At 33.9% G+C, this 5,181-nt stretch overlaps 1 long non-coding RNA gene and 1 pseudogene across 1 annotated transcript; both read right to left on the bottom strand.

Moving 5' to 3' along the window:
- Positions 1 to 361: 361 nt before the first annotated feature.
- LOC138858202 (uncharacterized) lies at positions 362 to 1,160 on the bottom strand (annotated as a pseudogene).
- Positions 1,161 to 1,912: 752 nt separating this feature from the next.
- On the bottom strand, positions 1,913 to 4,928 carry LOC118683860 (uncharacterized). The gene is made up of 2 exons (XR_011397284.1): positions 4,788 to 4,928; positions 1,913 to 2,692 (listed from the first exon to the last, which is right to left on the bottom strand). It is a non-coding gene; the product is annotated as an uncharacterized lncRNA (long non-coding RNA).
- Positions 4,929 to 5,181: the final 253 nt, after the last annotated feature.

Consider the following 5,181-nt stretch of genomic DNA (forward strand, 5'->3'; position numbering starts at 1 on the left):
CTATCCTTCTAAACATTGCTTTCAGATGGCCAAATGCGTTCTCCACAACACTTCGAGATTTAGATAAGTGGTAATTGAAAATATTCTCGTGATCCTTAGTGCCTGGATTATAGGGATAGGGCTTCATTAAAAACGGAGTAAAGCGAAATTCTGAGTCCCAAGAACTACAATGGGAACATTAGTGTCACAAAATTTTTTTTGCATTCTCTTTAAGCAGAGGGTTTTTGCAAAATTCTTTTCAAGTCGGATTTTTCGAATATTTGAGAATCATTACAACGACCAGGCGCTCCAACATTAATGTATATGAACCTATATCTAAAAAAATGCTATTTTTCAAAACATTTATGTTGTTAACTTACCTGTAGTCTACGAAGACTAGTTAAACCATTGAGTGCCAACCCTTGTAGTTGAAATAGTCAACAGCATCAGATGCGGAGGGCCTAATCTCAATTCGGCATCCATCTGAAATGAATTGTATTTGCATGTTATGGGTAAATATTTGAAATTCACAAATTTACCTACTGCGCCCAGACATTGTGGAAATCCAATTTTTTAAAATCCGTCAACGCACTTCGTCACTTTTTTTCTTGCGCGAGAAACGAGCTAGTTTAATATTTAGACGAGAGTATGTTCCACACCCCTCGGCAAAAGTCTTTAAGAATAAGACAAACAGACGCTTTGGAAACCGCGAAAAGTCTTCCAACTGTTCTGTATTCAGCAGAAGAACCAAGGGCGTACAAAACGATAGCTATTCTTTTTTCTAAAGGAATACATTGCCTGTATGTAGTATTATGTTTTTTTTAGCTAAATACACAAACTTGTGAATGATTTACGACTCATTCTGAAGCTTTCCTTGAAAAATTGGTCACTATTGCAAGCAATTGTCGAGCTCCCAAAAATTACCGTACCTTTCCTATAATACAACATCAAGCGGATAACTTGTTGTGGGAATTTAATAAAAAGTGATATAATTGCTTACGTGCTTCCACAAACGTTTTGGTCTATTCTTATTTAATACAAAATGCAATAACGCAAAATGCAATAACGCATAATATGTTTTTGAATCTGAGTTGTCGTCTTTTCCGTATTTCATTCAACTTCTTATTTCTGGCAGCAATCTGCACAATTAAGTATATAATCACCTTCTTTTTTTCTTCCATGTTGCTAAAATGTATTATTATTATAATTTTTTTTTAAAGAACTTTTTTGATTTTCGGAACAGATTTGCCAAAATTGCAAAATCGAAATGTGTATGTAGACTTTTTTCCTTGATCGTACATTCACTTATATTCGGCCCTATTACCGTTGTCCAACTTGTTGCCGTTGTTAACGTCGTTTATTTTCTAAATTCGTATTCTTCAAGTATATCGTAACACAAAGAAAACATATCGAAATTTAAAATTATGAAAGTATGATATCGCACAATAGCGCCATGGTATCTTTATTTGAAAATGACCCAAATATTTTCACGCAACATTATTCTAATAATTTGAAAAAAATTTCCACTATAAACTAATAACTTAAGTTTATTTCACGAATTAACATAAGTGTTTATTTTGTTACAATTTACATGCTGTTCTATGCTTCTACTTCTCAACTCAAAAGAATTGCGTCACGCGATGGCGGCATAGGGCAATTTGTTTTTGTAACAATTGCCATATCCTAAACCTAAAAAAGTAACGGTAAATTATTGTCGTTATCTTGTATTCTATCAAATTTTGTGTGTATTTTAATATTTGACAGATGCTGCCTGTAGCTTGTCATCGTCTACATATTCGTTTGAGGTATTATAGTAAGTTTTTCAATACAGTTAACATATCATACGCATAAAGACGAAAACGTTGTAGCCGGTAAACTTCAAAATTATTTATATAAATTTCTGTAGATCTGTATTAAGAGCAAATAAATATGATATGTTTAATTTTGTGGTTTATTTATCTTAAATTCAAGTTTGTAACAAAATTATGTTAAAAATTTAAAATTAATACAATATTTTTGTCTACGTTAAATACAACAGAGTTATGTTATCATCATCATCATATTGGCCAAAAGACGGCCACTGCTGTACATATTAGCTGGTTATACAGTTAATTAATTTAAAGCTTTCTTTTTTTGCGGTGCGTCAATATATAAAGATGATAGTTTTCCGAACACGCAACGTATAATTCTACATGCGCGAAACAGGGAAACTTCAAGTTGATTCTGTAAACTTTCAACGACTGGCCTGCGATTTATTGATGCTTATTGTAAAAGCCAGGCTTACGGAAAATGGTAAACGCTTAAAGTCGTTGGAATCATCGGTATACGTGGAATTTTGTATTTCCCCTTGATGATCTTGGCTTCAATGACGATATTCATTAGCTTCTTCACAGCCAGTCTCGTTCCATTGCAAAGTCGAGGTTGATTTATGCTACGCAGAATGAAGACAAATGATCCTACTTCTAATTAAAAATTTTGTGGTGGTAGTCCAGGCAATTCCAATAAATTTAAAAATGTTTGTAGCTGTGTCAAATAATTTGTAAGTAAAGTGCTCTCCGTGAGCGAAATTCTGAATTGTGGCATTGAGATCATCGACATTTTTGTTTTTTGCCGGCAATATTCACTTAGCCTATTAAGGCTATTATATTGTTGTTTTTTGTCCGGAAAATACGTTAGATAAACTCCTTTTTCGAGTCTGTGAAGCGAAAGAAATCTAAGGGAAATATTATTAATATGATGGAGGTATCAATTGCAATCTTAACATTTCCAATATCTAGCAGCTGCTTCGAAATCACAATCGCAGTTTGATCTTTTTGCAAAAACACTCATATGTTAGTCGCCAATTTGAGTTTCTTTACGTGCCGTCACAAATTAGATTATGTTTGGCACGCGTTTAGTTCGCCAGTAATAGTTTATCGAGGAATAACTGGAAGAGTCTGGTGAAAATCACCTGACAATAGAATCACGACCCCACCAAAATTGTTTTGGAAGTCACGTAAATGTTTTAAAGTCCTGTCCAGTGACTCCACCGATCTCTTGTGGGATATTGTGCATTCGTCCCAAACTATCAATTTGCATATCTGGAGATTTTCCCCCCATTTTGGAATCATAAAAACCAAACGAATTAGCTGATTTTGATATTATGAATTATAATATTTTAGACAAATAATTGGTTTCGGGCTATCGGCACAACCTCATGTAATTGAACCAAGATTCCAATCAATTACAATCATCAAAATATTTCAATGCAATGCCAAAATGTCTTAACAACATTGACAATCTTCAAAATATTATTATCATATTTTTTCAAATTTATATTGTCAACTCAAGTAAAATTTTCGTATCCTTATCTTCTTCGCATTTTTTCCATATAATCTTACTTTTTAAACCTTCTTGGACCACGATAAACATTTCAAACCCAAAATCAGCTATATCGGTCCAGCTTTTATCTAGTTTTAGCGAGACAAATGAACAGCAATTGGATGAAGAAATAAATATGTCGTTTTTAGTATTTTGATTATAAACTATTTGAATCATTTATTTTGTACAAATTAAAGAAAGGTGGAACAGTTGTTGAGCTCGTTGAGAAAAATTCCGAAACTGGACGAGACAACGATACAATCTGCTATTCCTAGGAATATATTGTTTGAGTAGATTTTAATTTTTGAAGCATTTTGCTCCTCTTTCGTCCTTTGCGTTTAACCCAATGCGCGTGTTCATTGCGTATTTAAAACCTTCCTTAACAACCATAGTTATCTTAGTTTTCGTTTTAGAAATTTCTTCTGTTTAATTATTTGTCAAATCTTCAGTTTTAAGGTTGGCAACACCAATAAAACTTCGACTAAAATTGTTGAAGTTTGTAATACCAAAAAGGAGTTGGGTTGACCTGAAGTTGAATTGCTTCAACTTCAATTTAACGGAATGAAGTTAAAAACCTTAATAGGGGTATAAATGCGGCATCCGCATACTCTCTTCTACCGAATTAAATTCAATAACTTTTTTGTTGCTTTTCCCTGTAAAGTCCCTGTCCTTAACAAAAAAGCAGCGCACAAGGCTAGCAAGCAGACGAATGGAAAATCGATATCGCAAAGGCATCAGCACTGCTAATCGAATGACACATCTTGTTGAGATGTGCGGAAATAGGAAGTGGGAAGACTTTGCCGTGCATGTTCTATATCCTGTAACGGAAGTTTTCCAGTAGATTCAACCGTGCGAAATGATTGACATAAAACAATATCGGCAAGAAAATCGTTTCGAATTCTGTTTCAGATAAGACAAGTTAAAGGAACTGTGTGGAATTCGTCAAACTTTTTTTAATGATGCTTATAGTTTGAGCTTGCATTCGAGTTGAGTCGATTTAGCCACGTCCGTCTGTATGTACGCGAACTAGTTCCTCAATTTTAGAGATATTTATTTAAAATTTTGCACACGTCCATTCTCCGCAAGAAGCTGCTCATTTGTCACCACAAAATATATGGCTGTCACACAAATCGATAGAATTACAGTCCTTTTACGGAAACTTTTTTTACTAGACAAGATATCTTCACGAAATTTGACATGGATTATTGTCAAAGGCCCTGGTACAATTTCGGATTAAAATCTAATTTTTGTATAAAACTCTTTTATTTATTGACTTAAACGATGAGCATTAATGAAATGCCGTTTCTCTCCTACAATTTAGATTTTTTGCATTTTTACTTTTGGGATTGCTTTTACTGACCGTTGCATTTTTTCATTTTCATATTGAGCGATTAAGCCACTGGTGCGAGTGAGACATTTAATGTAATATACAATACTATTGTTAGTACCTGCATCAGCGACTCTAGTGGCTACACACTTTCGCGCACATCACCCATTTATATAGGTTTTCACAGCAGCACTATCACCAATAATGGTAGCAACATCAACAACTTTGTTGTCCAAACATACTAGTAATAGTCAGTAGAGGTGCAAAAGCGGTTTTGGGTTTGCTATCAACTTGTTGAACATCAGCACAGTAATACAAGTTATACACGAAGTCGCTGACATATACTTAATCAGTTGATGAACTTACATTCAGCTTGTACGGTTGCGCGTCTGGACTCTGCACATATTTATGTCTTTAACGAACGAATCCAAAAAAATAAAACTGCCAACAAAAAAATTGCGTTAAAAGATGTTGCAAAGCAATTTATCAACTTCTAAATTTTTGCAAATTTAATA

Source organism: Bactrocera oleae, chromosome X (genome assembly GCF_042242935.1).
Source record: "Bactrocera oleae isolate idBacOlea1 chromosome X, idBacOlea1, whole genome shotgun sequence".
Taxonomy (NCBI): Eukaryota; Metazoa; Arthropoda; class Insecta; order Diptera; family Tephritidae; genus Bactrocera; species Bactrocera oleae.